The following is a 25,568-nucleotide window of genomic DNA, read 5'->3' as shown; positions in this document are numbered from 1 at the left end:
ACTGGGCGTAACTCAATACACTGAAGCACAGGGTGGCCAGTGGAGACGGCAGGGTGGGGATGGGGCTTATGAGCAGGGGAGGCTGGAGAGAAGAATCCAATTATGCAGAGTCTTTGAGGGCAGGGTAAAGATTGATCTGGGGATAATGGGGACCCAAAAAGGATTTTTAAAAGAAGAAGGATCAATTGGGAAAGATCAGTTAGGCATCAGTGTGAAAAATGGATAGGAGGGGTCAAGAGGTAGAACGGAAAGCCAATAGCAAGCTGCTGCCATCACACAGGTGATGGACAACAATGGCCTGAACCAAGGTAGTGATAGTGGAGTGGGTAGAAGGGGATGGATTAGGAAGTGAAAATAGCGAGATTTGATCATTGGTTGGAAGAAGGAGGTAAAGGAAACCTTTCTCTAGTTTCCTGTTTTAAAGAGCTGATGGACAAGGAGTCTCTTCTCTAGCCGGGAACCTGAGTCAGTTGGGTGGGTGAGTTCTTTGCGCTAAGACATGCTACTTCCCTCTATCGCAGATCATGCAGTGTTCAGAGGGAAATTTCGGCAGCCAAACACAGCTATGCATCGGGGACCACAGTCATGATTTCCCATGTTTGTCCTGTTTCAAGCCTATTGTCCTGATACCTCGTCTAGTTTAGCATTTTTCCAGAGAAGGATGTCCTGGTTTGGACCCTCCTCATGGGTGACTAACCCTTAGAAAGAAAAAATAAGTTAGCTCTTTTCTTGAACATAAATTTTACTAGGATTGCAGTCATAAGCTAATGTGTAAAAGGAATGAGTAGGCTGGAATAATTCAGTAATGAATAATTCATTATTCATATCATTTATCTCAGTAAAATTACTGTAGAAGAAATTCTAAGTTATAACTATCCTGATTGAAAAAAGTTCAAGTACTTGTTGAACTTTGGAAATTATCTCACCCCAAACTGCTTTAATTTTTAAATTATAAGTGATGCTACATACTCCGGAGAAGGCTAATAAGCAAACCATGAGCATGGCTATACAGTATTGCATGTTTTACAGAGTTTTTTTTTCACATTGCTATGATTTATTATAAGGACATGATTCGTAGGATATATTTAAGGAAGCCCTGTAATATCCTAAAGTAAATAGGTGATTTCATGGGTATGGGGGGGGGGACAATAAAAGATCTCCAGGATATCTGAATAGGGCAAAACTATTCTATGGCTGTCTTAAAAATCTTGAAATCTACCTAAATGTTTTAATGTCTCACCTCATTTATATATTCCTTCCAGAAAGTATATAAGATAGCTACAAAAGACTCAGCTCCCATTAGAAAACAGTTTTTCACAGAAGCTGATATGTTTCTCACTGCAAACTCTTTCAAAAGAGAACTCATCCAGGCTGCCTGGTTATTTCACTTTCAAACAGATTGCATTCCAAAAATGCATTTGAGGGTTGGCTCTTTGGAAGTTGGAATACATTTTTCTTTCAGAAACACTGTGATGGTTGAGTTCCTAGGCAAGTGCACAAAAACCTGCTTGATCTTATATATATACCACTTGCTTGCATTCTGGGTCCTAGAAGCATTACTGAGGACAGAGGAATAAAGAGAGCTTTCCCCCATTTCCTCCATAAAGAGGAAAATTCTAGAAGATGTGATGTCTGTCCTGTTATCGCCACCCTTCTCTCCCTGTTTCTCTCTCCTGCTGGTGATTCTCCAAGGTCCCAGTGCTTCCCTCCATTTGGGCCTGATCCTTTTCCTTGAAAATGGCATATTCCCTAATGATTGCTCTGTTCTTCCTTAATAAAACTCCTATGCTCTCAGTGTAGTTGTCTTAACTTCTCATTAAAACATTCTAATTGTGAATGACTACTGAATTCAGGATATTTGCAGAGCTCTTTAAAAACCCAACAGCCAATTTATATTATTTCAAACATTTTTGGTTTTGGAGCAAGAATGTAATGGAATTTAACAACAGAAAGGTGGAAAACTCAGATGAGGACAAGGATTTATGGGCCAGGGCCTCCAAAGTTTGATTCTTTAAATTCCTACTCTTATTTATTTGTTGCCTTTACTTTTAAATGAATAATAGCATCAATTAACATATCACTTTACAAAGTACACTGATATGCTTTTGAACCTATAAGGTATTATTCTTATTTAACATAAAAGGAAGCTGGGGCTCAGAGAAGTACATGTCTTGCTGAGAATCTCCAGCTCAGCCTGGAAAGAATCCAATTCCTGAGATTCTGCTTCAGGGCCAGTTCTGCCTTCAACTGCCTCTCCAGTTTCGAAAGTCCACAATTCCCATCGTCTCCATGCTGACAGTGAAGGTTCTGGCACTATAGGGGAGGTGAAAGACTTGGGATATAGTTTAGAATTGCCATTCCTAGAAGACCATTTTTGCCTGAAGGTAGATGTGTTTCCTTGTGTAAGAAATGGTCATGTTGCTAATAGCTGATGTGAACCTGAGACGTAATCAGAAGAGACAGAGGAGGGGAGACAGGAATAAAAGGAAACTTTGCCTATTAGGGGGGTGTATTTTTATATAATTTTATATATTATATGTATAAAATGACTTTACATTGCATATCAGAGAACAGAGATCAATATCTACCATAATTGCTTTTCATTTTGCCGTTAGTGATGAGACAATGAAATTATGTAAGCTATAAATGTCAGTGTTTAGGAAACATTCAGAGATAGAGAACATACACTTGACCAAATCATGAAAAAAAAGGAAAAAAAGAAGATAACAATCCAAGAGGCCATAATATTCACTGCTGTAATCAGAATTAAAAGAAAGACTGTCAAAATAAAATAAGAGTCTGTACCTGTAGAGGAAAGAAAGTATCTTGATGACAAGGTCAATCATGGCATGGAAATTCTCTTCCTCTTCCCAAATAAAATGTATAGACCTTTTAAAAGGACTTGGGGTTACTTTCTCCTTTGGGGTTGAAGCAGTTTAAAATATTACATTGGAAAACAGACATGTTCAGAAGTCCTAACCACAACTCTTGGCATGAAGCCCCAAGGAGACCATCAAGGCAGGTTGGAAGGATGGTGGTTGGAAGGATGAACTCCCGAAAATTTTATTTTGGTCCAATACTACAAGTGTTCTGAAAAAGTGACAAAGGAAAGAACAGAAATCATTAACACTCACCATATTAAAAAATGCAAAGACACACCTGAACTTAAAAATAATAATAATATCAGACAGACATTTATCACAAGCGTCTCAGGGGCACCTAGGAGGCTCAGTGAGTTAAAGCCTCTGCCTTTAGCTCGGGTCATGATCCCAGGGTCCTGGGAGGTCCTGGGATCGAGCCCCACATCGGGCTCTCTGCTTGGCAGGGAGCCTGCTTCCTCCTCTCTCTGCCTGCCTCTCTACCTACTTGTGATCTCTGTCTGTCAAACAAATAAAAAAAAAAAAAGCGTCTCAGCAAGGAAAAACTTAAGCAACTGTGATTAAAGGAAGGTATTAGTCCATTGCCTTCATTTAGAAAAAAAAAAAATAGTCATGATCTTTTGGGAAAGAAAGGGGTTTTAGGAATGGGGAGAGTATACTGAGGAGAGTGAGCTAAGGAGGGCTGTGGTGGTGGCGGCTTTTTTTGTTTTTTTTAATTGCTGATAACCTATCAAACCTAGATTGGAGAAAATTCCAACAATGAAAATGTTAATCCATTTACTTTAAACAAAGGCTAGAATTGAAGTAGGCAGACAGGTTAGACTTTATCATTATTTTGGAATGACTGGATCTATCTGAAATTCAGAACCTCCTCAAAAACATTAAGGTTATTGGAGCAAAAGAAGCATTTTTCATTATGTTTTGGCAGGTAGGGGGATTTGTTGTTTGTCTAGAAGCATTTTGGGGGTAAGGTATAGGGAAATTCACTAAGATTAATTCACTATCCTATATTGGTAAAATAAAGATCATAAAATCAAAGACCTATTTCTATGCAATGGTTATTTTTTATAATCTTGACTCAGCTAATGCATCGTTCCTTAGTTAGACATAAAAATCTGCAACCTTGGGGTGCCTGGGTGGCTCAGTGGGTTGGGCCTCAGCCTTTGGCTCAGGTCACAATCTCGGGGTCCTGGGATCAAGCCCCACATCAGGCTCTCAGGGAGCCTGCTTCCCCCCACTCTCTGCCTGCCCCTCTGCCTACTTATGATCTCTGTCAAATAAACAATCTTTAAAAAAAATCTGCAACCTTAAATTCTAGTGCAAATTATGATTCTGTTCTGATACTCCCCATCAATGTACTTTGCGTATGCCAGCACATAATTTTCATAGTTTGAGAAAGGAGCTTCTTTTGTATTTAAAGGATATCTTTGAATGGAAACAGTATATGTCATGCTTTGTTTTTTTTTTTTTTTTTTTTTTTTTTATTGAGGTGAAATTCCTCTTTATTCTAATATCTCTATTTTACCTGTATAGTTGGTTCTCTTCATTTGTGGTCATTACATTCTTTTTTTTTTTTTAATTTTTTATTTTTTATAAACATATATTTTTATCCCCAGGGGTACAGGTCTGTGAATCACCAGGTTTACACACTTCACAGCACTCACCAAATCACATACCCTCCCCAATGTCCATAATCCCACCCCCTTCTCCCAAACCCCCTCCCCCCGGCAACCCTCAGTTTGTTTTGTGAGATTAAGAGTCACTTATGGTTTGTCTCCCTCCCAATCCCATCTTGTTTCATTTATTCTTCTTCTATCCACTTAAGCCTCCATGTTGCATCACCACTTCCTCATATCAGGGAGATCATATGATAGTTGTCTTTCTCTGCTTGACTTATTTCGCTAAGCATGATACGCTCTAGTTCCATCCATGTTGTTGCAAATGGCAAGATTTCATTTCTTTTGATGGCTGCATAGTATTCCATTGTGTATATATACCACATCTTCTTGATCCATTCATCTGTTGATGGACATCTAGGTTCTTTCCATAGTTTGGCTATTGTGGACATTGCTGCTATAAACATTCGGGTGCATGTGCCCCTTTGGATCACTACATTTGTATCTTTAGGGTAAATACCCAATAGTGCAATTGCTGGGTCATAGGGCAGTTCTATTTTCAACATTTTGAGGAACCTCCATGCTGTTTTCCAGAGTGGCTGCACCAGCTTGCATTCCCACCAACAGTGGAGGAGGGTTCCCCTTTCTCCGCATCCTCGCCAGCATCTGTCGTTTCCTGACTTGTTGATTTTAGCCATTCTGACTGGTGTGAGGTGATATCTCATTGTGGTTTTGATTTGTATTTCCCTGATGCCGAGTGATATGGAGCACTTTTTCATGTGTCTGTTCGCCATCTGGATGTCTTCTTTGCAGAAATGTCTGTTCATGTCCTCTGCCCATTTCTTGATTGGATTATTTGTTCTTTGGGTGTTGAGTATATGTCATGTTTTGGATACATTTATATTCAAGTCTTTTGTCTTTAGATGAATGCTAAGAGCTCAGTACTTTTTGAATAAATAAGTTTAAGAAGAAGATAAATTTTTTAGACGAGCAGATTTAAGTTGGACGGACAGGTAACCCAGTACATACACAAAGAGCAGATACCAGGAGGCCTGACTGGCCCCAGAGCAGCTCTTCACAAGCCCTCTCAGTTCAACAAGGCCCAGTGGGATGGGAGTAAAACGTGAGTATTGACAGCATTTTGTGGTCCGCTGAATTTGCCCAGTTCATTATTCTGTAATGTCTCCACACCTTCTACCTCCAAAGTATGTCTTGAGTATGTCTACTTTTCTCTCTCTCTCAACCTGTACTGCTACTCCTTAGTCTAGACCTTCAAAGTCACTGCCTTGGGTTACAATTGATGGCTTTTACTTCATTCCATTCTCCACACAATTGGTAGGACAAGTTAAGTCAGATATGTCACCCCCCGGTTTAAGATGCTCCTGCTACCCAATAACCCTTGGAATAATATCCATGTGTTTTTTTTTTTTTAAGATTTTATTTATTTATTTAACAGACAGAGATCATAGGCAGAGAGGCAGGTGGGGGGTGGGGAGCATGTTGAGCAGAGAGCCCGATGTGGGGCTCGATCCCAGGACCCTGAGATCATGACCTGAGCCGAAGGCAGAAGCTTTATTTAACCCACTGAGTCACCCAGGTGCCCCAATATCCATGTGTTTTATTGTGGCCTGTGAGGCCCTAAAGATGTGGCTGCCCATCTCCAACATAATCTCACGGCATTCTCCTTTCCACTTGGCTCCTGGAAAGTGTCTTCTTTTAGTTCTTCCAATATAATAAAGCCTTCCAATATAATAAAACCCAACTCAGGGTTTCTGTATATATGGTTCTACTTAAAAAACGTATTCGCTACCATTAACTAAGCTCCTTCCCTCTCATTGTTTTACGAAAATATTATCATACTCACCCTTTCCTACTTTCTCCCTCTTGCTCTTATTTGTTTTCTTCATATTTATCACAATTTTTAGTAACTTTGTTTACTTCTAGTTTAGTTGGTGTTTTTGTCATTTCCCTCTAGATCCAGGACCAACAGGGACTCTGCCCATTTTGTTCTGATGAATGCCCAGTACCCAACACAGAGCTTGGTGAATAGGAAATATGTAATAAAAAACTCATTACATGAGAATTCATAAATGAAGAGATGAACAATAATCCTATAATGTACACAGGCTTTTCAGATAAGTCAAAATTATTTAGCCATACACCTGTTAAGTAGAGACCCAAACAGAAGTTAAACCTTTATGATTGGTAGTGTAAGGTTCAATCCTATTCCTTGACTAGCCACGGGCTGTCTCTTCCTCTTGCCACACACCTCTGTTGAGAAAACTACTTAATAATAAGAGGAAAGCTGGGAATAATCACGGAGAGGAAGACCGCACATGATAAATTTGTTATTTAGCAATGAGCAGACCAAATACAGTATCTGAAAAGTGCAAAAACCAGACTGGAAAGGGCATGAATGTCAGGTAGAAAAGTCCCATATTTGGGGGTAAAGAGCAGCCTGTGAAGTTTCAGAATAGAGAAAGGGTATTTACAAAACAGAACTTTGAATGCAGAGTGGGAGGTTAGTGGATCAAAAGGATATGGAGGGGTATCCACTAAGGGACATGCTGCTATTTGATTCTGTGGTTGGCCAAATCAAATCCCATCCTTCTTGCACACAGTGTTAAGATGATAAAAGGAGGAGAGTCCAGAACCAAAGGAGAGTGATCCCTGTTCGAGTCCCATCACTACCTACCTACCTACCCAGCTAAAGTTGTCATATATATTAAGTCTTTAAGATTTATTTATTTGTTTGAGAGTGAGAGAAAACCCAGTGGGGATAGGGGCAGAGGGAGAAAGAGACAAGCAGACTCCCCGCTGAGCAGGGAGCTGATGCAGGGCTTGATCCCAGGACCCTGAGTCGAAATCAAGAGTTGGTCACTTAACTGACTAAACCACTCAAGTGCCTCTCTGTGAGTCTAATGACTCAAACAAAGGGCTTGTATTAACCTCCAAACTTCTAATTCTAGCACTGAGGAAAGTGCTAAGCACATAGTAAGCACTAAACTTATACTTAATTGTTAAACAAGTTAGTAAGTAAATGGAATCTATATTTTTTATAATCCATTTATAGTTCCTTGTAGAGACCTTGACATTTCAGAAGAGCATGAAAAAGGAAGCAAAAATCACACATAACCCCACCATCCTGAGACAGCTATGATTAATATTCTTATATACCTCCCTCTTCCACCTCTTTCTTTTCCAATTTAATTTCTTCCACTTTATTTCTTTTACTCTACCTTGGTAAACATGTTAGTTATGAATTGGGGAAGAGACTGATTAATAAATTCCTTATATGAGACATTTGGAAACTCCAAAAGAAGAAAATAAATCTTTAGAATCCAACTATGTGTGCAATTTTATATTCTACTTTTTAAAAACTGTCTTAGTAAAAACATTTTCTCATATTACTAAAAATTCTTTGGAAGTATGGTTTCTAATATCAGCAAAGTAGACAATGAAATGGATTTTCTCTTTTTAAAATTTATTTTTTAAAAAGATTTTTATATATTTGAGAGAGAGAGAGAGAGAATGGGGGATGGTGCCAGAGAGAGAAGCTCCCTCCTCTGCAGAGATCCCAACACAGGACTGGATCCCAGGACCCTGGGATCATGATCTAAATTGAAGGCAGACACTTAACCAACTGAGCCACCCATGTGCCCTGGATTTTCTCTTTCTAAATGAACCAGTACCTTGATTCATGCCCACTGATCACTTGCAATGATCTGTCAAGCATACACTGTGTGCTGTACATGAATACTACCATATAGCTCAGGGCTTTTGTCCTGGTTTTATTTTCCTTAAATTTAGTGCTCATCTGTTCACTCTGGGAAGACATCCTGGACTTCCACAATGTCAGCAGAATTATATAGTCCCTCCTTTGTGTTCCCATTTCACTGTGTCTGTCATTTTATCACTACAACTTTTATTTTACATCATAACTGGTTATCTATTCCTTTCTGTTCATTATATATGGGCTCCCAAAGGGCAGAGATGGTTATTCATCCTTGCGTGTTTATGGCCTAGGACAGGGCCTAGAACTAAAGAAGGTTTGGTTTTATTTATTTATTTATTTATTTATTAAAAGATTTTATTTTATTTATTTATTTGACAGAGAGAAATCACAAGTAGATGGAGAGAGAGAGAGGGAAGCAGGCTCTCTGCTCAGCAGAGAGCCCGATGCAGGACTCGATCCCAGGACTCTGAGATCATGACCTGAGCCGAAGGCAGCGGCTTAACCCACTGAGCCACCCAGGCGCCCTATTTATTTATTTTTAAACTGTCCTTTAAAAAAAATTAATCTTACTTATCTGACAGAGAAAAAGAAAGAAAGAAAGAAAGAAAGAGGAAAAAAGAAAGAGAACACAAGCAGGAGGAGCGGCAGGCAGGCAGAGTGAGAGGGAGAAGCAGGCTTCCCTGGGACCATGACTTCAGCTGAAGGCAGCCACTTAACCGACTAGCCACCTATATGCCCCCATTGTTTTGTTTTGTTTAAATCTCATTTTAAAAACATGTCCTTAGTATAAAGAGCCATCAGTCAGAAATTTCCACCTTTCATGATTTCTCACCATTGCAACTTAACATATCTACAACTATTAAAATTCATCTCAGGACACCTGAGTGTGCAGTGAGTTAAGTGTCTGACTTAACAGTGAGCTCTCTGCTGAGCAGGGAGCCTGCTTCTCCCTCTGGGTGGTGCTCCCCGTGCTTGTGCTCTCTCTCTCTCTCTGATTAAATAAATAATCTAGAAAAATACATTTATTTAAAAAAAAAAACTCATCTCCTCCTACAAGAAAACAAACAAAGTGAAACAAAAACCTTCCTACTCCTTCTATAAGAATATTTCTCTTTGTTATTATTTTGTACCTTATTATCTTGGTCAAGCATTAAACCTTGAAATTATTTTGACTACACGCGGTTGCTTCTTGTTTCCAGCAACAACTTCTTCAATCCACCAATATATACGAAGTATTATTTTATGGCATGCTTGGTTCTGGGTGCTAGGTCTCTAATAGCAAACAGGACATGCATGGTTCCTTATTTTTTGGAGCTTACATTCTAGTGGATGGAGACAACTAATAAACAGAAAAGTAAACAAGGAAAATATCAGATAATGATAAGTGCTTCATGGAAAATTAGAACAAAATGATAAGTAAAGAGTAGTTTCTTTAGGTTAGCCATCAGAAAAGGCCTCCCTTTAGGATCTATCTCCTGTCTTTCCCCTTTCTTTCTCATCCTGCCAACAGGCCCTCCACACCTCCTGCTTGCATTAGCATAACAGCTTAATGGATGTGCTTCCAGGCTCCAGAATTAACTGCATATCTCACCACTAAATTGATCTTCTATTTGATTGTTGTGGGAAAGATGGGATAAGATCCGTAGAAAACTGTGATTTTTCTCTTTTGTTAAGCACACGGATAATAGCCTAAATTACAGAACTCAGGTCCAATTTTTACTCACCAAACAAAAAAAACTTAATTACTCATTAAGTTAATAAGGGATTAAAACTGGAGAGATCTCTTTGAATTTCGGCCCAGAGACCTATCTGATTAGTGCTTAGGGAAAAGGGATTCAAGAGTTATACCCTGGAGGGAGCGAGAACTGAGCACTTTTTCTTTAACCACTGAGGTCAGACAGAAAAGAACATTCATGGAGCTCCAACTAGGTGCTATTAACTATACTGTTTCATTATCCTTCTATTACTTAAAGCTCATGAAAACCATCTAATATAGATATAACTAGGTAACTTGCCTTAAATCCCCCAAATTAGTAAGTGGTAGGTAGTACAGTGACTAGCACTCAAGTTTGGGTAGAAACCTTAACCTTTACAAACTGGTTAAAAATGATATCCGGAGAAACACAAACAAAACTACAAATCAGTTGAAAGAAAGTGGCACCTAGAACATTTATAGAATAAATGAAAAAAACAAATGAAAAAGGAAAATGTACACCTAAAGCAGTCATTTAGGGAAATGCGCAGGTACGGAATTCACCACCACTAAAGATACCTGTTTATTCATTAATGCAACAAATAGTCTGACGCTGGGGGCACTGGACCTTGGCATTGGGGGCATTGTTCCTGTTCTCTTGGGCCTTATGAGATAATGGGGCAGCAGATATTCATTTCTATGTGCTTTGAAAGAAAAGCACAGGCTACACTGAGAGTTGGGCACCTGACCTACTCTGGAGGGTCCTTAACAACTGACCCTTAAGTTAGAACCTGAAAAGTAAAGAGGAGTTTGTCAGGCAAGTAAGTAGGCTTCGAGTACTCAAGGCAGATTGAACATTACATTCAACATTATACGATTACATCTTAAGGCAGAAAGCAGCATGGTATTTGAAAACTGGAAGGGGACCACTTTGAATGGAACAGAGAAAAGAGAATGGGAGGTGGAGTGAGGGAGATCATGCAGGGACTGAAAGATTTGGGGTTTTATCCTAAGAGCAATGAGTAGACATTAAAGGGTTTTAAACCACAGGACAACATCAGATCTGTATTTTAAAGAGATCACTACGTCTGCTTGGCAGAAAACAAAGTGGAGGGAAATCAATTTGGATGCAGAAAGATTTCTAGGGGCAAGGGGGTGAGGGGAAGGGTCGTTAAGACAGCACAGGTGAGACTTGGTAATATATCTCATTGAGTGGGGAGAATAGGATGGATTCAAGAAGTATTTAGGAGATAGAAAAGAGAGGATTTGATGACTGATTGCATTAGCACATGAGAGATAGGAAGTTTCCTGGAGTGACTGGCCATATTTCCAAAGTGGTAGTAAGAAGGTGGTATTAATTAATGGCATTGAGACCGCAGATGGAAGGAGAATTGTGTGGGGAGCAAATACCATAAATTCAATTTGCAGAAGTAAGCAGCTGAAGAATGATGTTTGGAATGGGCTGTAGAAGCCCACCATGATAAAGGAAGGTTTGAAACTCATTGGCTGAAAACATTGATTGCTCTTAATTTTTTGGTTTTTTGGAGAGGACCCTGAAGCTATGGGACCCTGTCCCTCCCAGTGATAGTGGGGTGGGGGCCAGAAGTTCCTAGTTGCAGGTCCTTGATCTAAACTTTTTTTGGTTTTTCATGTGTATGAGTAAAAACAAATTTTTTAGTAAGTAGTCCCATAAATTATATCTGTAAATCATAAAATATTGCTAATCTCTCCATTAATTGATTGTATAGATAAAATAGTGATAAAAATGGTCTCAATTTCTTCATATACCCCAATAAATCATGATACTCTGGAAGTTAACTGGCTCTAGAGAATTTTGAAAAACAAAGTATTATCATTTCAGACATAAAACTCCTGAAAGAACCAAAGCCATCTTAAATCTTTTAATTTAAATGAAATTGTAGATCAGGACATGCAGTGAAGTTTGAATCTTAAGCTTTGAAAATTGTCTCTGAACTTATCGTATCAATAAATAACCTTTGGACACCTTCCTCCCCCTCCAGTGACAGTAAACCATTATTCATCTTGATTACCAAGTGCTTTGGCAGCCCCTCAAATTTTGCACCTGAAGTAAGTGCCTCCACTCATTTCAACCTAATTCTGGCCCTGCTCTGCCTGCCCCTGTGAACCTCACTCTGTGTGAGACCAGAAGCTATCTCCATGCTCGGGAAAATTTTCTGCTAGTGTAGTCAGATGCACCCCTAAATCATACCCTCCTTAATTGTAAGATGTGTGAAGGACAGACCATCTGATCTTCACTGCTATCTCCTCCAATTTCTACCAGAGTACCTAGCACTAGAAAACCCTCAACAAACATCTGTTGAATGAAGGAAACATTTTAAAAATGGATGACAGGATAGATAGATAGACAGACAAACATAAGACAGATATCATTTTAGAGCAGTCAAATGAACTTTCTTAAGATTAACATTCAGTCAAACAAACCAGATAACAAAGGAAGCTCTCAACTAAACACCAAATACCTTACCCAAACCCAGGCTACTATCCTGGAGCCCAAGTAGAGACCCCAGAAAAGTAACCCATCAAAGAGAGGCTGCTCCCAGCCCACACACAACAAACTTCAAATTCATAGGATATTAGAGCAAAAATGTATGTTTACCTATTACTGGCACTATTTTAGCTGCAAGAGACAGAGACACACATTTGAACCTGTTTGAGCAAAAAGGGGAGTTGATTAGAAGGATTCTGGAGTATTTTACGGGACCTAAAGATACTAACATGGGCTTGGGGAATTAGACACTGGGACTTCAATCACATCAGCTTCCACTGTCTCAAGTCCCTGTGCCTTTACACGTCTATTTCCTCCCTTTCTTTTATATTAATTAATTTTCATAACCTTTGAAGTAGATACAAGTAACATTTCCATTTGATGGATGAGGATGATGACCCTCATTGTTTAGGGTCATAACCTTAAACAGTGGTACAGGCAGGATTCAAACCTAAGCGGTCTATTGCCAGAGCCCATTAACTTATTATTATTGTGGAATAGCTTAAAGATACATGAAGGTGGAAAGACTAGCACAATTGATCCCAATGCATGGACTAATCTAGCTGCTAGGATACACATGTCTATAACAATCATCAACTTTGGTTTCATATATACCCCTGTCATTAACTCCCCATTGGCACTGGATTCTTTTGAAGCAAATCCCATGATTTCATTTCATTCATAATTATATTAGTGCATATCTCTGAAAGAGAATTTTTACCATAACAGCAACATCAATACTAGACTTAACAATTAGCAACACTTCCTTAACATCATCAAATATCCAGCCAATGTTAAAGTTTCTAGTTGTTTCACAACTTGTTTTTTTCTATAGGTGATTAATTTGCTTTGGGATCCAAATGGTACCCAAACATTACATTTGATTGCCATATCTCTTAAGTCTCTCTCTCTCTCTCTTTTGAAGAGCCAACACTTTATTAGGTTAGATAAGACCTACACAGTTACATTTGAAGTAGAAATTGACATATGACAAAAGACATGGAGAACTAAAGTAAAATAGGAATTCAGAAATATCTTTTAGTAAGAGTCACCAAGAATAATATTGTTCTGAAAAGAAAATACAGTGGAATAGTACATGATACTTATTACATCCCTTGTAAATGACAAAGGATTCTTAAACTTCTAAGCACTCAAATACCTTTCTGTATCTAGGAGATCCAATGCCCAAATATACACAAAAAGATGAAAATACATTTACACCTACCTTGTTTACAAATTCCTAAAAACTTGATTATGGTAAATTTTAAACATATAACAGTAAACACAGTACCCTTGATAAGCTTCAACAATAATCATGACTAATCTTGTTTCATACATAGCCCCACTCATTTATCCTCTCCCGTATTATTTTGAAGCAATTCCAGACATGCTACCATTTGATCTGTAAATACTTTAGTATTTATCTCTAAAAAAGATAAGCATTTTAAAAAAATATAACAAAAATCCCATTATCACACCTGAACTATTAATAACAAAACCTACATATCATTAACAATCTAGTGTTCAAATTTCCAGTTGTCATAATAGGGCTTCTTTCATACAGAATGTTTGTTTGACTGAAGACCCCAGTAAGGCCTACAAATTATAATCAGTTGATAGTTTCTTAAGCCTCTTTTACCGCATAGGTTCTCCCACCATTTCTCTTTCCCTCCCTTGTAATGTACATATTTATTAAAGAAACTGGATCCTACAGTATATTCTTGATATATTGGACTTTGCTGCCTATAGCCCTATGATGTCATGTAACATGTTCTTCTGCCTTCTGTATTTCCTATTAACCCAGTAATTATCCTAAAGGATTGATCTTGTACAAGGTTGGTTCTTTAAAAAGATTGCTTCATAGGTGGTGTTATATACTTCCACCAGGAGTCACATAATAACTGATTATCTATCTACCTGGTATGTAGACACTTAGTGATGATCACTGTCCACAGCAGCACTACCCAAGATGAATATAACATGAGCTACACATGTAATTTAGAATGTTCTAGTACCCCTATTTTTAAAAAGTGAAATCAATTTAATAATATATTTTATTTAACTCAATATATCCAAAATATTATCATTTCAACACTTACTAAAAATGATTGGGATATTTTATAGTCTTATTTTCAGATTAACTTTTCAAAGTCCTGTGCAGTTTTTCCACTCATAGCTGGTAGGTGTCGGAAGCTGCTTGCACCGGCCCATGAAGGCTAAGCATCTCATTCCAGCTTTATGGGATGGGATACATGACATCCCACTGGGTAGCTAAAAACTGGCCACAGTGGTAGTATTTATATCACAGCAAATATCACAAAGCAGATTTTTTTTTCCCTCCATCTCAGAGAGCCAGTTATTAGATGTTTACCAGCACAGCACTGCTTATAACACATATCACCTTGGACCAGCCTCATTTCAAGTGCTCAATAACCATGGATAGCTAGTGGATATTGTACTGCATAGCTCATTATGGCGTCTGCGGCTGAGTGTAATATGTTCTATCATTCCCTCTCTGTTCATTAGCTGGAATAATTCTATAGATTAAATTTTTCCTCATTAACTATTTAACTATCTGTATGTATTGTAAATTTAAAAACAACATATAGCCTCAATTCTTTTCCTCTGTTAATTAGTGTTCAAAATAATGAGTTGACTCCCTAGCAAAAGTACCCAATTCATATTTTTTGGTAGTGTTATGAACTCATAGATTCTAACATATTTGACTGTTTCAATCCGTTGCATTTACTATTCTTATTGATGCCCATATTGTCCCGCCTTTGGCCACTGGAAGCTTCCTGAAGTTCAGAGCCCACATTTCAGACTGCTAAGCTACCACTAACACCAGTCAGACTGTACGTCTCATAATTTCAACCACTAGAAAGCGACTGACCTTATTTTCTAGACAAAAAGTTCAAAAAGCCTGGGATTTATCGGTCCAGCTTGTTTCAAGTGCATACCACTATGTCCAGCAGTGTCACATGGGAACTTGGCAGCTCTGTTAGGAATCAAGGGAGGAGCTATCCAAGAACCATTGCTTGGTAGACAAAATAATAGATGTCCACAATAACATATTTTAAAAATGACACAGAAAATTTTAAAGCACGTCGTCCTTTCCATGTGCACCGACTGGCTGCCTTGTTTATTCATTCATCACATATCTACCAAGAACCTTTGACAGGCCTGGAACTATTATTCCAACTGTAAAAGTTAATTTTAAAAAACATACACCTATATGAGATTCTTGAATCCCTAAAGATTTTTGACTTTCTCTAACTGAAAGAGAATGAGTGTTAAAAACACTGAAATGTTTCAGAAAGTAGGCATAGGTCCTTTGGAAAATAGCAAAGAAGGCATAATTGCACATAGTTAAGACAAAGAGCATCCTTTTTGTTTCATATGAGTCAAGGAAAAGGCATTTTTCACTCAGATTGCCCCTTGGACATGAAAACTAAATTTTACATTAAATGATCTCATTTTAAATTTATCTATGGTAAAAATTAAATGGGACAATAAAACAGCTCTAATGGAGAAACTGTGGCCCCTCAGACTTCCTAGTATCCTGCCACTGAGATCTCTGAAGGCACTAACATTCATCCAACATCCCTACTAATCAACTGAAGATTGGACAGTTGGGTATTTTAGTCATGGTCATATGCTTGTATAATTTTCTGAGAGCAAAATATGAAGAACTTATTTTCTAGTAAAAACAGAATGCACAATAACCAAAACATTCAAAGAATGAATTGTTAAAATTCACCAGGTACTCCAAAATAAGCAAAGAAGTATTTTCATGATTTCCTTTTTAAAAACAAAAATATCAGTAAGGTTTCAAAACTTAAACTTAACTGACCTTAAAGTTACAGTTGTCTTTAAAACAAAATTATAGTTGTCTTGTAATATTTAAGGTTTTTCAATAAACTTATTGCACAAGTACATTTGTAGATGATTTAACAAACACACACAACCATAAAACATGCTGGCAGGGAAAATAATTACCCTGGGGGAATAAACAGGGAAAATTAACCAGGCAAGGGAAGGCCTAGATTCCAAAACCTCCATAAACAAGAAATTGTTCATAAAATAAAATAAAATAAAATAGTTCATTTTATTCTAGAAACTTGGTTCTTTTTTGTGGTTGAGGGGAAGCCTAGGAGATAATGTAGGGAGCATAAAAATATTATGACTATATTTACAATTTTTCATTCAAAATGGAAATACTATTATTGGGAAAAATATATATATATACCTTTAGAACTCAAATGATGTATTTTATTGAAGACTAGCAATAAAGGAAAGAATAGGGCATAACTAGCCATTCTTTCTAGTTTTGTAATACTGATTATTCTAATTGTCTTGTGTTTTGAATAACAGTAAACATGTGTATGCAAATAAAATTTCTTGGGCTTTCTCAAAAAATTAATTAATTGATAAACAGTAATACATTTTTGCAGATTACCCTTGTAAGAGGGGCTTGTACTTCTACAGGAAAATTGTTTCGGTATTTTCTTTTTTCTTTTGGTCTAAATACTTTCATTTAGAAATGTGTTATTTAATAGTTCTCATTTGGTTAGCAACCTTTAAATATCCTACTTAGTCATTTATGATAATTTGGCATTAAAGATGAGTAATTATTTATATTTGCTATACTCATTTGAATTATAAGTTTCAGTGATTTCTAGGGGATTTAAAAGTACACATAAGAGTTATTATCCTTGCTTAGTCACTACATTTTATACTCTCCATATCAATATAATCTGTTGCAAATTCAAATTAATGATATTACTGCTTCTATAAAGATTTTATTTATTTGACAGAGAGAAATCACAAGTAGATGGAGAGGCAGGCAGAGAGAGAGAGAGGGAAGCAGGCTCTCCACTGAGCAGAGAGCCCGATGCGGGACTCAATCCCAGGACTCTGAGATCATGACCTGAGCCGAAGGCAGCGGCTTAACCCACTGAGCCACCCAGGCGCTCCGATATTACTGCTTCTAATTGTGTTCTACTGCATGAACTAATAATGATACACTGTTATTTTTTCAATCAATATCTACAGAAAAACTGCCAATATAAGACACTATGTTAGTCTGTTATGGATCCAAAAGTAAATATGACATGATGTTCCTTTAGAGAATTCATAGCGTGGTGGTATAGGCAAATCATATATAGGCATGTTAACCTAATATGGAAAGGGCAAAGATAAGTAGAGGTCCTGGGTATTACAAAGGCACAAATGGATGTGTGTGTGGGTGGGTGGGTATGTGTGTAGGTAGATAGGTAGGTAGGCAGAAAAGACTTTTTTAGAAAGAGATAACTGAGGGCGCCTGGGTGGCTCAGTGGGTTAAGTCGCTGCCTTCGGCTCAGGTCATGATCTCAGGGTACTGGGATCGAGTCCCACATCGGGCTCTCTGCTCGGCAGGGAGGCTGCTTCCCTTTCTCTCTCTATCTGCCTGCCTCTCCATCTACTTGTGATTTCTCTCTGTCAAATAAATAAATAAAATCTTTAAAAAAAAAAAAAGAGATAACTGAGGTAGGTTTTATCAAAGAATAATTAGTAATTAATCAAATGATGAGAAAGAGGATAGAAAGGAAGGTGTTCCAATAGCACCACTGTTAGAGAGCAAAGTGAAAGATAAGAAGTGGAGGGAGATGGTAAGAGATTAAAACAGAAAGTCCGAGAGAGGCCAGATCATAGAATTATTGAATTCCATAGTAAGGAGCTTGAACTTTATCTCACAATGATGATGATTCACTAGAATGGTTAAATAGGGAGACAAAAGTGCAAGATAATGACAGGGCCAGACCAGAGACTTAAAAGACTAGTTAAGAGGATGTTAGTATTCAGAATGAGAGAGGATGAGAGAAGATGAGAGCCTAAACTAGGACAGTGACAGCAGAAGTGGGGAGTAGGAAAAGGATTCAAGAACTCATTAGGAAGTAAAATGCATTAACAGCTGAGGATTGATTCAATGTGGGAAATACAGAAAATGGAAGAGTCAAAGACAATTGTGAAACATAGCACCAAACCCAGTACAACAGAGAATACAGGAGAAGGAGTAGTCTTCAGAGGAAGTGAGGACTTCAATAATTTTAGATTTGTTGAGTCTGAGGTATAACTGAAACACTGAAGTAGCAGCCAATCAGCAGCTCTGCAGAAAGTTTTGAGGTACGGCTGTAGACTTGGTGAAATTACCAAGTGATAGCTAAAGTCATATCAATGGGTCAAGCAACTCAGAAAGATTGTAGAGAATTTTTCCCTCTCAACTCATGGTGAAGTTATACTTTTAGAGTGCTTGTCTCCACAATTAATTACAGACTTTATCTTTAATACCTATCATGACTGGATCAATCTACTTGATATATCTTGGAGGCTGTCTTCTGAGTCCAGACATGGAGGCTCATGTTAAGTGAAGAACCACAGAACAACAGAGATAAGCAAACAAAATATATAAATTAAATGTATTGACAGTTCTTCATGACTATTTCTTACATTCCAAAGGCTCAACAATACTCCCCAACATACTAATTCCTCAGTTTGTTCTACCTCTTAGTCCAGTTTTCTCACCAAACTCTATCTGGCAAAGATACCACTAAATTTTTAGTGAGTCAATTCTTTGTCTATTAATACGTCATTGGACAATATGCTATCAAAGTAACAAACAGGAATAGTACCGTAAGATTTCTTGTGGAACTTTCAAAGTAGCAGCTGAATTCTTTGATTAGTTAAAAAAAAAAAAAAAAAACACTATTATTTTTGTTGACTTTTAAGTTAAATCAAAACTATTTCCTGAGAAGCTCCAAGGAAAGAACCATGAATAAAACTCTTATAATGACATTTCATAATCATGTGTGGCAATCATGCAGATTAACACTGACACAATTTCCAAGAGCTACTAAAGATAGACCTTATGCAATTGGGCAAAATAAGTGGGTGGGTAATTTTTTTTAAGTAGGGCCATGACCTCTAAGATCTTCTGTTGTTTTCACTATGATCTATAAACTGAACAAAGTGCTCTTTTCTTTCTCAGAGAAGGAGTCCATTACTTGTCTGGGACCAAGGCATTGTATAGGAATGAAGGTATAACTTCTGTTGTTTTTAGTGGCAAATATGCCTCCTCTCCTATGCCTCATGTCCAGCCAAGGTAAACAATTGCTATGGCAATTCATATTTCTAATTTTGGACAATTCTAATTTGCCACAACATTTTTTGATGATCTAGGACTCTGTTGCAGAATCCTTTTAATCACATTGCTCAGCAATAATTAAATTGCTACCAATCAATTGAACTGACAAGCAAGGTGGAACTTGACTGCCACTGCTGGTCAAGACCTTCCTTTTTCACACTTGATTTAAGGCAGGCATCAAATGTAATTTCCCTTGAGATAAAAAAGTGAACTGAGAATACAAAGATAACCAGAATTGCATTCTTCCTTCAAGGAGCTCACAAGGGAGTGGGGGTACAGACATGCAGAATAAGTGACATTCTTTCACACTCATGTTTTAATCTAATTCCACAATTTAAACCAGAAAGGGGAGATGGAAAAGAACACATGCTTAATCTATGTCATCCTATGCAAGTACATGGAAGTACAAAGTTTTTACCTCCCACCCAAAACCGAGACCAGGGCAGATAAATGTATTTCATTCAGTCACGGTATTGAGAATGATCTCTACAAAATGTCACTATCAAAAGGGATTTAATGTTAACAATAAATAAGAAAAAATAGTTAGTTAGGCATAAATAGCCAAAATAACTGGTTTACTAGAGATCTGTATTTGACATGGAGCAAATCCAAGCACAACACTGGGATACGTGAAGTTACTACACAAAAAATTTAAGAAGAGTCTTCCATGATCCTCAAAGTGAATCTGAAAAGTACAACATCCAGCAATGGACTCTGTAAGTTAAAGAGAGATGTGAAGAAAGTGGAAAGGATTCAACAGAGAGTCACAGAGATGATTAAAGGGTTGGGGAAATGGGAGCTAGAAATTATTTAGCCTAAGTTAGAGAAGACTACCAGGTTTCTTAATAACAGTATTCAAGCCTAGGAAGGGTTGTTATATACAAGATGATGAACAGTTACTTTCTATCTCAACTGAAGAGTGGACAAAAGAAACAGACTTTGATTTCAGCATGAAATATCTAAGTTAGACATGAGGAAGAACTTTCAAGAATGAGGGTTATTGGATAAGAGACCTTAGGGTCCTCTTATTACACCTGTTTCTTAAATGATGCTATTTCACATGGTCCTTTTAAAATTATTCTTCTTTTCACTTTGTCCTTCATTTATTTCACTTACACTGATTTAAATTACCTATTATAACTGATAATCCCCAAACACAGATATGTTTGGGGTATTTATATATAATATATATTAGTATATATATAGTATTTACACAGTATACAGTATATTATAGTGGATAGTATATACAATATACACTATGGTATAGTATAGTTTATATATAGTATACTATAGTAAAATTTAGTATAGCATATATACTATATATTTCTCCAATCCAGATTACTTTCCAAATGCCTCCTGGACATCAGGCTTCTATCCTTTACCTGTTCTACTGCAATAGCATCATAACTGATAACTGTCTCTCCAGTGTTCAATTCCACCCTCTGGTCTATGTAATGGTCTCAACCTTTCTATTTACAAGCTAACCCAATCATTGCCCGGCTTACAATTTTCTGATAGATTTCCACCATTTACTTGTCTTCCATCATTTGGTCCCTTAACCTTTCCAATATCAACACTATCTTTCCCCCAAATGTTATTAATTACAAGATAATTTCACTCCTTTTATCCCATTGTGATTTTACAGGTCTGTACTTTTTAAAGTCTTGGTATGCTTTACCCCTCCTAGAACACACCTTCTGCCTTACTTCTGTGTCCAACTTCTACTCTTCTGTTCCAGAAATCCTCCAATGTGAGGATCACATTGGATTAGTGATCCTCAATAAATGCTTATGGATTTCCATGAAAACTTGCCTTGAATACTTTAATGTCATAGTTAGTATTAGCAGGAGCCTTTCCAGACTTCAGATTCAGTAACTGCTCACTTAGAAAACATCTAGGGAGCTTGCTGAAAGAATCTAGTGATCAACCTTCAAAAGTGGCATATATATCAGAGTCTTGTGTTTATCACACCTGATTCCAGCTGCTGCTTCTCTGACACTCCTTGCACCATTTCCTTGGGCATTTCCACCTCACTGCCACTACTGGACCCAGTGCTTTTTCTTCCATCTCTTGGCCTGGTACAATTATGGATACAAGCTTGAGCACTTTATGTGCATCCTCTCCAACTCATTTCTTATGAATCACTCCTATGAGGCAGGATCAGTATTGCCCATTTTATGGGTGAAAAAGTCACCACCTACCCACAGATGACATACAAATATATATATATATATAATATATGCATGTGTGTATACACATCTATTTATGAGACATATGTATCCTATGAGCTGTAGCCTACTTAATATGCCTCATAAAGATCTCAAAAGAAACTCAAAATGAAATTTCCAAACGTGATTTTATAACTTTATCCCCAAACTTCGCTCTTCTGATGTTACCTGTTTTAGTGACTGGTGCCGGACACTATCCTCTGCACTTCACTCTTTTTAATCCCTACATCTAATCCATCACCGTTTATAAAACTTTTCCTCCCAGATAGCTCTTAAATTTGTGCAGTTCTCTCCACCTTTACCCTTATTAATCTGGCTGACGTTTTCATCATCTCTTATAATAGCCTCTATTTCCTTTGTCCTCATCTTATCTGTTATCAGCAGCCAAGATGATCTGAAAATCCAAATCTGATCATGCTACTTTATGCTGTCCCTTCTTCCTACTGCATTCAAAAGCCCCTTAGCAGCTTCCCATTGCTCTTATCAAAAAGACAAACTTAAAACTGCTATTCAATGGATCACATCCACTTCATCTTAAACCCACCTCTTCTTACATCTTGCTCCCACTCCCTCAACTACTCTGGCCACCGGTGCTTGCCTTTTATCCTTCAAACCTGTGATGGCCCATGCTTCTGCGGGCCTCTGCACAGGCTGGAAAGCCATCTCTCTCGTCTCTACTTCACCAAGTTAACTCTTAATCATCCTTCAGATGCCACTTTCCCGAAGAAATCTTCTCTGATCACCCTCAAAAGCCAAGTCTTACCTATTACAAGCTCCAAAACCATGTATTTTCTCCTTCTTTTTTCTCTTCCTCCTTCTTTACATTTGTTTTTGTGATATTTGATTGTCAACTTCCTTTTAAGTGTTATGAGAGCAAGAACTGTCTATTCTTGCTTTTATCTCTAGTCCTTCTCTCTGCTATCTGGCATGTAGTGTTTGAAGAATTGAATAAATTAACCTGCTGGTTTGTATTTGCTAGGCATGAGCTAAGTGCTTTATGTGTATAATTTCATTAAATTTTCACAACAGGGACGCCTGGGTGGCTCAGTTGGTTAAGCAGCTGCCTTCGGCTCAGGTCATGATCCCAGCGTCCTGGGATCGAGTCCCGCATCGGGCTCCTTGTTGGCGGGGAGCCTGCTTCTCCCTCTGCCTCTACCTGCCATTCTGTCTGCCTGTGCTCACTCTCTCCCCTCTCTCTCTCTGATAAATAAATAAAATCTTTAAAAAAAATTTTTTTTTTCACAACAGACTTAGAAGGTTACTGCCTTTCTATTATTAGCTCTATTTTAGAAATGAGAAAACCAGTGTCTAGAGATATTTGGTAATTTCCCCAAGTGTCACAGGTTGAAAACTGAAGTCTTCTACGGTAAAACCATAAACCCATCCCTCGTGGATACCTTTGTAGACGTAAGTGTATTAACTAATGTGACATTCAGCACATGAGCAGGAAGAAGTCTCTGAATTACAAATTGATCATTTGTGTCTCTTCAGCAAACCTGAAAATCCTGAAATATTTAAGAGTCAACAACAGAATCCCACGGTTGTTAGGTCAGGTTACTTAAACAGAAGAAAAAAGTAGGCTGGACCTGAATTGTACTTGTTCAGTGAGCCTAATTGTTCCACTGACCAGTGAGGCATAATAACTTAGCACAGTACAACACTGACTGTGACTGGCCTGGGGGAATGGATCTCAAAGCAGCCAAAAAACTCACCAAGCCAAAATGATTTAATTCTCATTTCACCAAAAGGAAAACAACTCACCTCACTCGTGTCAACTATCCTTGTTCATGCAGAAGACTCTGCTGAGCCCTTCTAAGGAGTGTAACTCCTTTGCGCAATTTTATCCGAAGGTGATTATGAATTTTTCCTTTTCCACCCACACTGTCGGGTCCACTCATTTTGAGAACAGAGGCATGATGGCACAGCCATTCTTTATGACTCTTGTTGCAGGAGTATTATCTCAAAGTTTGAGGCAAATTTTATGTTGGTTGATCACGAATGCTTGGAAGAGCTTCATCTTCATTTCTGGAAGTTGTATTAAGGATTTCTAAACTATCATTATCATCTTTTATGAAATTACTTTCATCATTGACTACTGAATTCTCAATAGACCTGAGAAGCTGATGGATATGTAATCTTTAGGTTAGGATGGAGAAAATCTTTAGACATCCCACTAGCTTTTAGCTGAACTTCGAGAAGTAGAAATAATTTGTTGATCTCAATAATAGTGTCTTAGATCTGCAACTCACTTGGAGCATCTCCAAACTGGGCTTGTTCACTATATTTAAAACATGTTAGATTTTGGACATGATCTCAAACCAATTTAGAAGAGATTGGCAATTCATTATTTTTCAGTAGAACATTTACCTGGCAGGGTAACCTACTCTGTTTATGTTTACTAAAAGAATTTCTTCCTATGGATGAATCTATATAGGAGGCCAAGTTAAAGATAAAATTGTTGAATGAGCATATAATTAGGAATTAGATGTTATTAAGAAGTGTCTGATTTACTTATTTCCTTGCTTAAAATGTCTTTTAGTCTTCCCATCACTTTCAGGATTAAAAAAACCAATTCTTTATTCATGTCTCCTTGTTCTTTCTTTATAAATCTCAACTTGAGCAGTTGTAGAGTCTAAACATTCTGAACTACTTAAAATGGCCTTACTTTTAGGATAAATGCACTTTTATTTTGGCTAAATTCTTATGTTCATCTATATTCCCTAGCAATTCAATTTTTAAAACCATGTTTCCACAGCAATTTTATGTATCTCTATCAACACTTAACCATTATAATTATTAATTCACTTATTCCTCTCCTTCACTAAAAGATAAGTTTCTTGGAGGTTGGGACAATCTTATTAATCTGCTAAATCCAGATGTTTAGTTCACAGTAGAAACTCAATGTCTTTAAAGTGCTTGTTGGCTATGTCCACCACACTAGGTAGTAAACTGGCTATCTCCATTCCTCAGTAATTCCAGAATATTCTGTTTTATAAAATAAACATTCCTCTTTACATTCTATTAGACCAGTGATTCTCTCAGGGTTTTGAATTTTGTGCATTGGTAAAATTAACTTTTTAAAAACATTTTAAGGAGTATTGAAGAAAAGAACATTAAAAATAAAGCTACTGGGAGCCTGAGAAACGGCTACCACATCAAAAATAAAGCTACTGTCCATTAACACCATAATTTCAAAATATATCTTAAGTCTAAGGCATAACAAAGGATATATTTAAAATAATCTTTTAAACTGAACAAATTTAACTTTATGAAAATTTTTCCTTATGAAAGTTTTTTCTCTTTTCACCTTCAGCTTATGAAAAATAGGTCATGTCTTCCCCCAAATAATTTTGAAATACTATGTATTTTACACATTTTTAAGGTAGCATCTGAGATATTTTCATAGTAAGTTCAAATTGTTGTAATGAACGTCATTTTTGGCATGTTACAAATACTGACACTACAAAATACCTTAGAAAACCTATCCATTGGATTCTATATACCATAGTTATTTAATACCCACCATTATTCATTTAAAAATATGAACAAGGGCACCTGGGTGGTTCAGTGGGTTAAAGCCTCTGCCTTCGGCTTGGGTCATGGTCCCCGGATCCTGGGAGGTCCTGGGATGGAGCCCCACATCTGGCTCTCTGCTTGGCAGGGAGCCTGCTTCCCCCTCTCTCTTCATGCCTCTCTGCCTACTTGT

General features: G+C 37.5%; 2 long non-coding RNA genes across 2 annotated transcripts in view; one reads left to right on the top strand and one right to left on the bottom strand.

The window, feature by feature from the left end:
• The window catches only part of LOC131826673 (uncharacterized), a 70,832-nt gene that overhangs the window by 41,009 nt on the left and 4,255 nt on the right, over nt 1-25,568 (top strand). The gene's annotated exons all lie outside the window — the stretch shown is intronic.
• LOC131826672 (uncharacterized) lies at nt 753-25,568 on the bottom strand. Its single transcript, XR_009351698.1, has 4 exons — nt 23,624-25,568; nt 9,362-9,570; nt 2,806-3,090; nt 753-2,313 (listed from the first exon to the last, which is right to left on the bottom strand). It is a non-coding gene; the product is annotated as an uncharacterized LOC131826672 (long non-coding RNA).

The sequence above is a fragment of the Mustela lutreola genome, chromosome 3, assembly GCF_030435805.1.
Source record: "Mustela lutreola isolate mMusLut2 chromosome 3, mMusLut2.pri, whole genome shotgun sequence".
NCBI lineage: Eukaryota > Metazoa > Chordata > Mammalia > Carnivora > Mustelidae > Mustela > Mustela lutreola.
This window is presented reverse-complemented; position numbering and strand designations above follow the sequence as displayed.